This window comes from Alexandromys fortis, unplaced genomic scaffold (genome assembly GCF_014885135.2).
Source record: "Alexandromys fortis isolate MF-2015 unplaced genomic scaffold, M_Fortis_MF-2015_v1.1 scaffold_129, whole genome shotgun sequence".
NCBI classification, from domain to species: Eukaryota; Metazoa; Chordata; class Mammalia; order Rodentia; family Cricetidae; genus Alexandromys; species Alexandromys fortis.
In genome coordinates, this window is record NW_026068022.1 from 3,428,255 (window position 1) to 3,440,587 (window position 12,333).

At 39.0% G+C, this 12,333-nt stretch overlaps 1 protein-coding gene across 5 annotated transcripts in view; it reads left to right on the forward strand.

Annotated features, from left to right (window-relative positions):
* The window catches only part of Stk33 (serine/threonine kinase 33), a 186,022-nt gene that overhangs the window by 55,563 nt on the left and 118,126 nt on the right, over positions 1–12,333 (forward strand). The gene's annotated exons all lie outside the window — the stretch shown is intronic.

Genomic DNA, 12,333 nt, shown 5'->3' on the forward strand with positions numbered 1-12,333 from the left:
GTTTGGGATAAAGGAAGGTCGGATAGGGGAGCAGGGAAGCACACATCTTAATTAAGGGAGCCATCTTAGGGTTGGCAAGAGATTTGGTGCTCCCAGGTGCCCAGGGCGATGTCCCCAGTTAGTTCCTGGGGCAGCTGAGGACAGAGAACCTGAAATGACCCTATCCTATAGCCATACTGATTAATATCTCAATATTATTTTATCAGAACTAGAGAAGGAACAATCTTTTCAAAGAATCAGTTTTTAGGTTTGTTAGTTTTACCTGTTGGGACATTTTAGGTTCACTAATGGACGTTTTACCCTTATTCATTTCCCCTTCTACTTTCTGCCAGTGAATTGTTCTCAGCCCAGTTGCCAGATGAGCGCTAGGCTAATTTCAGTTTTCATATCTCTCTCTCTCTCTCTCTCTCTCTCTCTCTCTCTCTCTCTCTCTCTTTCTTTATCGGAAATGCTTTGAAGCTGTAAGTTTCCTCTGAGGACGGCTCACACCTGTCCTGTAAGTTCATTAGAAACATGCTCTTCATCGTCTTCTTCAGCGTCGAGAAGTTCAGTTTCAATTTTATTCTCATCAAAACATTTTGGAAAGTGTTTCTAAGTTTTCAAACACTTGGTCTTTCTTTTTTCTTGGAAGTGGTGATGGGTTCTTCCATTTTTGAACAGGTAAAACAAGTGCATATTTATCTAATAATGCCAATTTTTTTCTCACCAAGGCTTTCTCATTTTTTCCTTACTAGTGAATTTGATTTTACTCTAGCAGACTTTGACTTTCCTGGTTCCCATTTTAGTAGTTTTGCATCTACTGTTGTTCCATGCCCAGTCTTCATACTGGCCACCTCTTTCCTAAAGCCTAGGTGCACAGGCAAATAGTTTAGCGATTCTTTGTTCCGGTCTCTGAGGATGCTTTCCTCACTAGTATTACATATTCTCATCCATGTCCAGGTGCTCTCTTCATTCAGACGCAGGGAGGACTGCACACTTCCCAGCTCCTCTGTGGCCAGGGAGAGCAGCGTGTCCATAAACACCCAGCCCTGCCACTCCTCTCGACTGATGCACTTGCTTACCCCCCTTGCCATGATAACAAATCACCACCAACTTAAATCAACATGGACTTATTATCATACAGTTTTGGAGGTCGGAAATCTGAAATCAATTTCATTGGGCCGAAGACAAGGTGTCAGCAGAGTCCAGGCTCCTTCTGGAGACGCTCTGGGTAAATCAGCTGCTCTACCACTTGCAGCTTCTGAGAACTGCATGAACTCCCGAGGCCACAGCCTCCTTCTACATCTGTAACGGGTCTGACCCCCACATCCCTCCGATGCTCTTGTCACTGGATCTCCTGCTGGACTCTGGGTGGGAATTTCTTAGATGACTTCTAAGGGTCCTACCCAGACCATCTGGGTTCTAAGATAACCATCTTATTCATCAATCACGTAATCAAAATTCACATGTCCGGGTTGGGGACTAGATCATGACTGTTTTGAGGGTTCATGGGTCTATAGTAGTGATTGATCTTAAGGTCAAGATTTTCCTAGGGAGCTTTTGTTCTGAATCTTACCCATGGCTCTTTATCACCGACCCTCTGTCTATACTTTGGCTAAGGAAAACAGTTCTGTTCTGGCTCTGAGACCATAAGAGCAGTTAGAATGCCTGCTCATGTTCTCAAGGTCGTATTTGTCTCTGGGCTTTAGGAACTAAGAGAAATAATTGAATTGAAGTTAGGCAAAAAGACCACACTTACTTTTCCAGTTTCCGTCTTCCTGGATACACAGTAAATTAGTATTTCCTGAATCAAGGACATTTTGTACAAAGTAAAGTGAGGCTTTAGCAGAAAATTCGCTTCGGTGACTAAGAACAAGAACGCTGGAAAGAGACCTTTGGTGTTCAAATCCTAGTCATTGTTTGCTACCTGTGACTTTGAGGCAAGTCGCATAGTCACACTGACTTAGTTTCCTTATCTAAATAACAGGGATAATGATATTAATTCCAAATAATATTACAAATATTGCATTAAGGAATGTTTTTCATTTATTTCCTTTTTTATGTGTCTGTATGGGTTGGGGCACATGTGTGCCATGGTGTTCTGCTCCTGAAGATTAGAAGAAGGCTTGAGATAGCTGAGCCTCTCCTCTCACATATCATGTGAGCCCAGGGGACTTAACTCCAGTCCTGAAGCTTGACAATAGGCACCTTTACCCACTGAGCCACCCCCGCCCCAGCTAAGATTACATATAATGAGTGTTCAGAAACTGCCTGGTATGTGTTATTTTTATAAGTAAACTAAAATGGGATTATGTTCAAAGTTGTTTAGGTAAGCAGGATCAAGCAGCATCCCACTGGCCTCGAACTCATGTTCCTCATGATTTAGCTTCCCACGTGCTGGGACCACAGGCATGTATAACTAGCTTGTGCTTTTCTATTGCTCTGCATACAGCCATATCACAGGTGTTCTTTTTCTTTATTAAGAGTTTTTCAAAGCTCTTTGTTTCCCACAGGTCTCATGGTTTTTTTTTTCTTTTCTTTTGGTACCCTTTGTTTTCTTTTTGATTCAGTCTGGATGCCTTTTGAAAAACTTTGTCATTTGTGTGTGTGTGTGTGTGTGTGTGTGTGTGTGTGTGTGAGAGAGAGAGAGAGAGAGAGAGAGAGAGAGAGAGAGAGAGAAGGACACAGAAATGTGAGTGCACACACACTGCACATATGGAGGCCAGAAGACAACTTTATGGAATCGGGTTCTCCCCTTGGCCTCTGGGGATCAAGCTCAGGCTGTCAGGATTGGGTGGCAAGTGCCTTTACCCATTGAGCCATCTCTCTGTCCCTGGATGAACATTTAATTGGTTACTTTCCTAACATCAGCTCAGTCTTGCTTTTCTGGCTATTATAAGACTCATCCCTTCCAACATCTGCAGTGGAAGTTTCTCAGAGCCTGTTCTCCTCTGTGAGCTGAAGTTCCTTGCGTATGGCTTCCCTTAGTAGGCATCCATTGCTCACTTTTCCTGTGTCTTTCTAACAGCCTTTTGACAGTTATGCAAAACCTTTGGAATGATTGTTAGACCACTTAGCCCATCCTGAACCAGCAAGGCTTTCAGCTTTCTCAGAGACCTGCAGCAGAGACTTCCTGCCTTGGAAAAAAAATCCCTAGAGTCATGGCCTTCTTTCATTCTATAACTTTGAAGTCTTCATAAAACTGATTCCATGTTGACAATGTGTTTTTTTGGGGGGGTAGGTAGGCTGAATATGCTCCTGGTCCACTGCCACTCATATTTGGCTCAAGAATAATCCCATATTCCGTTGAGATAAGAGTTGTGTTTGCTTCAAAACTTTTTTCTTTTGATAATTTTTATAATCATTTTATTATCAACCAAATTTCTCTTGAGTCAAGGTCTGTCTCATATTTAGTATCTGGATCTCAGTTGATAAGTTTATATTTCTTCATGTTTATTTTTGTATTTGCCTTCTTATTTTAATGAAAGTTGTGTGTCAGACATTCTCTTTTGCAGGAATGGCACAACCATCCAAGGTAATATTCCTTTAGAGGAGGATCATATTTATTTCTGCTGTCACTTGTGGACATAACCAATCCAGGATCAAGTTTATGGACTGAGAGGAATTGTCACATACTGCCATAGTAGTACATCCTTCTGAGTTCCACCTCATTGTAGTGGGGCTTACCCAGGGGCTATTAGAAACATCTGTCTACCAGCTGCTTCTTCCCATTGTGACCTGGTGATTCTGCCCTTTGCAGTTTTCCTCTTAGGTTGCCTTCTTAGTTGTTCTCAGTCAACTGGCTGGTCTGGATTACTGTGCTGCACCTTCTGATGTCACTTTCTTTGTGAGATATTCTGACCCCCTAGGCAGAATTAGTTGCCTTCACCGCAATCTCTTGGGAATTTTATAGCATTTATTACAATGATGTGCACTTCAGTTCTCCGTCCTCACTGTCTTGCCTCCACAAGCAACCTTCCAAGACTGTGGTCTTCTTAGTTGTATTTGGTAGTTTAAAAGATCTTCCAAACCTCTTTTTAGGGGACCTTGGAAGTCATAAGGCCATTAGTTTTCTTTATCGGTGATTTCACATTTTCAAATAGAATCTATAAATTTGTCTAAATATATATTTTTTATAACTCAGAAACCTTATTTATTCTTGAGGGCTACGTTTCTGAGCTAACCTACAAAAATGATTTAATCTATCATTGAGCTAAAATGAAATGTTAAAAAGTTGTGTAGAATGTGCTAGTAGTGTTGTAGTAATTTATATTAAGAAATATCACAACTTAAATAACATTTAAAAATCTCGAGTGTCTTTGATTTAAAAAAAAGCAATCTTGATTTCAAGAGGTAGAAAAAACTAACTAGAGATGTAAGAATTTGGGGATGTTTGGGTCTATAAGCATCTGCAGAGGCTGATAGCACTGTGTCTATTGGAATGTAGTTCTAGTTAGACTACTAATTCCATTTTGGTTGATGGTATGAGTAGCACTATAGATAAGTTAGCGTTCAGGAGTGGTGCCTCACTGTGACCACAAGCGAAAGCACAGAAGGGAACGCTTCCTGCAGCGCCACTCAGCATTCTGAAGTGAGGTGGTCAGAAGAAGCTGAAACAATCATCAGCATTGTTGGTATTTTATTTATAAAATAAATAAAAATATAAATAAAAATATTTGTATTCCATTTTATTGCATGGAATTAGCTGGCTGTGTCAATGAAAGAGAAGCCAGGCACTGAGTAGGCAGGGATGAAGCCCCAGGTTCCTCATTCCTGGCAAGTAGAGGCTGTAGAGTGCTTAGCTGCATAATTTTCCCCAAAGACTTTGGACTTCTTGCTTACTTTGCTCAATAGTCTTGAGTAAGTTGCAGAAGAAAGTCATAGTACACACAAACAAGTGATGTACACCATTATTAAGAGACCATTGTCAGCAACTAAAGGATCATGATCATTTAAAGAGCAGGAAATGAAGAGAATACATGAGTCACATCACTTCATTTCCTTCCCAGCTGGAGCCCTTAAAGTCTTTGATGTAAACAGCAGCTCATTCCTAAACTCAGGACACTGGGTATAAAAAGTAGTTATGAGCCCCAGTAAGAATAAGGGGACATAGGGAAGTAGTTTGTAGTGTATCTAAAGCAGGCCATAGGCAAATTTAGTCTCGGGCTGATAGTGGCTTGCCACTTACTTAGCAAAGTTGCCTGGAGTCTGGGAGACAGGGAATAAGCATGTACAAGCACATAGCCCAGTACAGAAAAAAGCTTAATAATTATAGTTCCATTAGGTGTAAGATCCAGGTATGTATGGGCAGGTGCCCTTGGAGGCCAGAAGAGAGTGTCAGGTTCCCTGGAGCTGGGGGTACAGTTGGTTTTGAGTTTTAAGTTTTGAGATAGTTTGATTTGGTTTGATTCAGGTGCTGAAAACTGAACTAAGGTTCTCTGGAAAAGCAGCAAGAACCCTTACCAGCTCAATCACCTCTCCAGGCCCTCTTTAGTAATGTATGTTAGACTGAAGATTATACATTTAAAAACCAGAGGCTCAAGGAGTTGTTAAGTGAGAGTCCAACAGCATTCTGAACACTTGGCTGTCTCTGTCCACAACACTATTACCTGAAGACCCTTTGTGGCTATTTCAGAAAAGTTTTCCCTTCAGTTTTTTTCCAGTGAAGCCACACTATCCTTCAAGATTTAGATCAAATACTATTTCCCTTATAAACTCCTTTTTTTTTGCTGTTGTTGAATTATACTATGATGATGGACTCTATAAAATAATCCCACAGTAGCTCAGAATTGAATATAATAAAGGGTTATTTATTTAGGGATAGACTTACAGATCACAGTCCTCTGCACGAATGGGAAACAGGAACCGAATCTAGAAGCTGGGGAGAGAGAGAGAGAGAGAGAGAGAGAGAGAGAGAGAGAGAGAGAGAGAACGCTTTACATGGCATTTATAGTATAAAAGGCCACTCCCAAGTGGGCTGGTATCTTAAAGGCTAGGGGCTGAAGGAGTTCCCATAGCACCTCCACCTTCTGTTTAAATAAAAGAGTTCTAAGTCTGATATAATACTATATACAATAAGAACAAATATCAAGTATAAAAATTAGAATTACAACCAGCATAAACAATATCAAACAAGAAACAAATGCCAAATGTTTCAATAATTATCCTATCCTAAGTAGTCTAAGTCTTGTATTAGAAATAGCTTGGCCAAACCATGAGAGGAAAGTAACTATGACTATCTAGTCTTCAACCCAATTGAAGATCTGAGAAGGGAAATAATATTACTTGAGTAGACAGGAAGTACTATCAAGTGACTTCCAAAGCATGCAATAAATTACAGAGACAACTGGCTACTTGGGCAATCACCCAAAGTCTGATTTGTAATGTTGGAGCAGCCAACTTTGGCTAAGGCCTAGAGTAACTGGCAGACCATTTTCAGAGGCAGGAATTTTTTCAGAACTATCTTACTCTGTCTTGGCAAGGTTTGACAGTCTTTTTTCTTGTATCTTGCTTGTCCTGTCTAGACACCGTGCATTTTGTCAGTGGTTGAGGCATGGGCACTTCCTTGCCCAAAGGTCAGTTTTGCCAAGAAGAAGCAAAGGTCCAGGTAGAGCATCTTCAGTGTTCAACATTCTCTTGGGAATAGGTTGGTGCTGTCAGGAGCAATTGTGTCTCACGTCAACAGAACACTTAAGTTATTTAAATGTCTTATGGTTGAAGATTACCTATCTATGTAGAATACAGTCTCTATGTATCTAAAGAACCTGATTAGTCTAACACTAAGTATGACAAACAAGGATGACTGACTATAGACCTATAATACTTAATACCTATATAGCTTAAAGACTAAGACTTCATATTAGAATATTAAACAGTCTTTAAGCAACTGTGCAGCAATTGAGGACAATGATCTCAAAATATAAATAATGTAAAGTATCTTGATCAGAGGTAGAAATGTATAGTGCAATGTGATAAATATATCCTAAGATTGTATCAATATACATAATGTCTTAAGCAGAGGTAGAAACATGCACGCATCTGATATGACAAAATAACTTTGCATAAGTGTACAAATATTGTAGACAAAAATAGGAACCTATTCAATATAATTTGAATTTGTATCAACATACAAGAATCTATACCAATATAAACTGCCTATAAATAATTCACTCTATTCACTCTATTACTATTATTATTAGTATAAGTTCACACTAATGTACCTATTATCCCATCCAGTTTTCCTTTTTTTTTTCAAAGAGATCCCTGAGTCTATATAATTTCCACTCTAACCCCCAACCCTATACCAGTTATAATCAAGCCCTAATTTATTTCTCTAACCCTGAGGACAAACTTTGTTGGGAGAGGGGACATCATCTTCTAGAACTACTTCCAGCTATCATGGGGGCAATGTTCTTTCTATGAGATCCTGTGAAAGTAAAATGGTAGTTGAGTTTCAAATGATATTGGAAGTTCTTCTGTATGTGTGTTTCTTTTATGGGTTAATGAATAAAGCTTCTTTCAGCCAATGGCTTAAAAGAGTAAAGCTAGGCGGGAAATTCAAGCAGAGATGTAGGGAGAGAGTAGGCAGAGTCAGGGAGAAGCCATGTAGCTGCCATAGGAGACAGACGCCTCCATTGAGACCCACTGAAACTTTGCTGGTAGGCCACGAGGTTGTGGTGGTGCACAGATTAATAGAAAAGTGTTAATTTAAGATGTAAGATCTAGCTAGAAATATGTTTAAACTATTGGCCAAACAACATTGCAAATAATATAGTTTCTGTGTGATTATTTTGGGTCTGAGTGTCCAGAAATGAACAAACAGCCTTCAACAACAATATTAGACAGTGTGTATCCCTGGATGTCATAGAACTCACTATGTAGACCAGAGTGACTTCTAACCCACAAAGACCCTCCTCTCTCTGCCTCCCAGGGGCTGGGATTAAAGGTGTGTACCACCATGCCTGACCCTTTATGAACTTCTTTTTTCCACCTTATTGAAAAATCATCTCTGCCTTCTTTGAGAAGCAGTAACATGGTACACACTTTGCCTATTTCTTAGCCTTCGCCTTGGATTATACTTAGGGAAATTCTGGCCAGGGTTTTTATATCTCTGTCTTCTATTTCCACAAGGGCAACCACAAATGCTTACATAAAATAGATACTAAATAAATCTGAACTGTGAAGAAATGAAAGCATATACTGCTCTCTTAATCTTTGTGTTTCAGAAGAAAGTATGAGTAGCAAGGAAACCTGAAAAGTCACTAGAAATAAATGAGGTAATCTACAGGTTTGGGGGTCCAACAAAAGGCTATTTTATTATGAAATTCATTAGTTTGTTGTATTTCTCATCATCACCTAAAGAAAGAGGATTGCTCTTTTAACCTGGAACTTTATTTGAAATAATAAATGATTCATAAAGATGCATGTACATATTGCATTTCATATAAGCAGCTTGCTTTGATCATGTTTTGTGGAATTGTATCTTAAAATCTATACATTACTTATGTTGAAGCAACTGTTTGAAATATTCCTGTTTTATAATAATGGAAGATTATGAGAGTATTAAAATGTGATCATTATCAGTCTCTCATCTACTGGAAAGTGTCTATTTAAGATCTACTTCTAACGTAGGCATGATGCTTATAACCGTAACCCTGGCACTCAGGAGGCTGAGGTAGGATTATTGCGAGATCAGCCTGGGCTACATAAGTGAGTTCCAGATACACTTGGACTATCTTTGTTATTTGGATAAACTTTCATGGATCCAAATGTTGTTCAAAGTGTTTATTTCATTAGAAATATCAGAAGGAAACATTGTTCTATATACAGAGTTATAAAGGAAAACAAACTTACATAGGAAGTTTTCATTAAAATATCTCTTCCTATGTATGTATCCCAGAAGATAAAATTTCATAACCAAAGGCCATTTCTTTAAATGATAAATATTGTTTTAATTTTAATAGAACTTTATTTGTGTGTGTGTGTGTATTGTGTTTACACATGTAAGTGTGCTGTAGTGGGGATCTGTGCACTCTTTGTGTGTGTGCCAGTCACCCTTTATCACTCTCCAGCGTAGTCCCTTGAGACAGTTTTTCTCCAAACTTGGATCTAGGCTGGCAGTGATCCTCCTGTCTCAGCCCTGCACAATGCTGGGGTTACAGGAGTGTACAGCATCACCAAACTTCTTTCATGAGTGCTGAGGATTCAAGCTTAAGTCCTCGTGCATGGACAGCAAGCACAGTTTCTCAACCAAGCCCCTCCCTTTCCCCAAGGAGAAATATTCGAAGCGTCATCAGACTGTATTGTTTAGGTGTGAGCATGCAGTAGGTGGCTTTTGATTGACGGGGACCTTGACAGTTGGAGCTTCTTTTTAGGCAGGAACCCATTCTCCACACTGTAATTTCTTCCCTCTCGAGGAATTACGTGGATTTTCATTTTACTGCTTTGGCCAAAATGCTTTACTATGCTGTTCATTCATTCGTTCATTCATTCATTCGTTAATTTGTTCAATTTAGATAGTTTTCACCTTGTGGCTAAGACTAGTCTAGACCCCAGTATGTAACCCAGGTTGTTCTGGAACTCTCAGCGGTCCTCTTGCCTCAGCTTCTTGAGTGCTGGGATTACGAGCATGAGCCACCACATACCACCTGTTGTGTCTTAAAGAATACTTTGCTTAAGAGACCTTTTGAGGTATTTTTTTCATGTTCAATGATTTTAAATCACTTAAACATGACCAAAGTTTTAGTAATCCAAATTTTGGGATTGATAAATTAAGAGTGTTTTGATCAACCACATTTTTCATCTCTTTGTACATCATACCTTTATAATCTGATTTGCACTGAAATCATTAATGTCATATTATTCCCTTTTATATTGACAAGATCAAAGATCATATGTTAGGCTTCCTTTGTGAGTGCAACGATTCCTTACACAGAGTAGGAATTATGGGACCTTCAGTGAATAAATAATTGAACAAAAAGATGCAGCTATCGTTGTGATAACAGTAAAGTTATTCTGGTAATTGTTCTTACAAAATTACCATTGTAACTATTTTTGATTATGTACACTATATTATTAGAGAAAAATATTCTAATAATAAAAATATACAGTGCACAACTATACAGAAGTCTAAATTCTATGATGCTTACTGAGCTGTTCTTCTCAAATCTTTATATACTTGATAATTCTTGTTTTCTGACTAGACCAATGAGTATAGCAAGATTTGGGTGTGGCTGGTTCAGTGAGGTAGGCATGGTACTTGCATGGGTGCTGGCGAGGCATGCTGATGTGATGGAATGCTACCTTCTCCTTTTCTCTCCAAAACAGTTAAGCCAGACTTTGGCTGAGTTTTGATAGTGTTCATAAGTCTTGTATAGTATTTGGAAAATGGGGAAATTATGTGACAAACTTGAGACAAAACTGGGGATTGCATAATGACCTGGGTACCTTGGGAGTCAAGAGATGTAGAGGCAGGCAGCTGGGACAGTGAGTGTGTCTGAGCACTGGGATTGTATGCATTGAACATTGAGAGGGATAGAGCAGGCAAAGGCAAGATAAACAACAGTATCTAGAAGAGAGTCAGGCAACTCCCACGTTTATATCTGAGATCTGATGCTGCTCTGTATTAGTTATGTTTTTTGTCTTTGTGGTTTAAATGAGAATGCCCCCTCCATAGGCTTATATATTTGAATACGTGGTCCCCAGTTGGTGGAACTGTTTGGAAAGGATTAGGAGGTGTGGCCTTATCGGAGGAGATAAGTCACCAGGTGGGCAAGCTTTGAGGTTTCAAAAGATTTATGAATTTCCAGAGCTTGCTCTATTTCTGCCTCATCTTGGGGATCAAGATGTGAGTTTTCAGCTCTTCCTTTTCTCAGTCATCATAGACTAACTCTCTGAAACTTTAAGCCAAGCTAAATGGTTTCTTTTGTAAGTTGCCTTGGTCATGGTGTTTTGTTACAGCAATAGAAAAGCGACTAAGACAGTTCTTCATCTAGACTAGGAAATAGTGAAAAGGAGACCAAGAATGAACCATTCTTGATTTTTATTGGTTAAATTTACATCTGTGCATATAGTTTATATAGTTTATCTTGGATGTCCATTACAGTTATTCACTCATTCTGAGTGCCCATGGTAGTAACCTTTCTACCGAGCACGTAATTCTCCTTTCTGTTAACGTTAATTAATCACATATTTAGACTGATATTTTTCAATATCAATTCAGTCAAACTTGGGGCCATGACTATTATTGGGCAGTAAAAGTGATTTAGTGGGGTAGAGAATGTTGGGACAAGTTTTTTTTTCTTTTTTTAAGAAAGAATAAAATAGTGCATATCACAAATGCTACAGTAATTTTCATGGAACATTTGTTTCAGTATATATGTGAATATGTATTAGGTCATAACCTAAAATTGCATTTGCTATTATGTATCAGATTATTCTTTTTTGAGACAGGGTTTTGTATCAGATTATATGAGTCTGAGAAACACTCAATTAGACTGAAAGACTGTAGTGGCATTTCATTTGTATTTTAATAAATAAAATTTGTCTGAGGATCAGAAAAGTAAAACAGCCACGCTTGTCAGTCTTACAGACCAGGCAGCAATGACACACATCTTTAATCCCAGTAACCACACTGGCTTGCCATAGAAACCAGGGGATAGTAGTGCATGCCTTTAATCCCAGAACTATAGAAAGGACAACATGCAGCATGCCAACAGCTTTGTATTCATCAGTCATTCCACTCAGTGACTGACAGTGGAGGCTCAATGGATGGCCCACAGCTTGTGAAAAGCAGAACTGGAGCTCTATCTTAGGAACAGGAGGACTGAAGGACAAGGAGGCCAGAACCCCCTACCGTACTCCTTCCTTGCACCAAATGACAGGAAATGACAGAATGAGCCTTCTAAGGCTCATTCCAGCTTTGTAAGTTTCAGTAATTCTATGAAGAAATATTTTGTATGTAATCTAATGCATGAATTCATTTGGATACTACCTTTAGTCATATATTTCCATCAGGCACATATAGGTGCAAGTCATGATCCTAAACAAGAGTTCTGGAGTAGACCCAAAGAAACGTTACAGGAGAAAACAGATTACAGCGTCGGCTTCCCTGAAGTATGTTGGTAAATGTCTTACAGTCCTGATTCCATGATGTAACTGTTCTTGCTCCATCACTGGTGTGGAGCTGGGAAGAGATGTGTCCAAACACACTGTTACATTGTGTTGACACCATGTAGTAGGCATAAATAATACCTCAAGTGCATGGTATAAACTGTTCTAAATAATTAGGAAATAAGTTTTGAATACTTTTTACCCCTGTTTTAAAGTATAACTTATTTGAATGTGTGTGTGTAT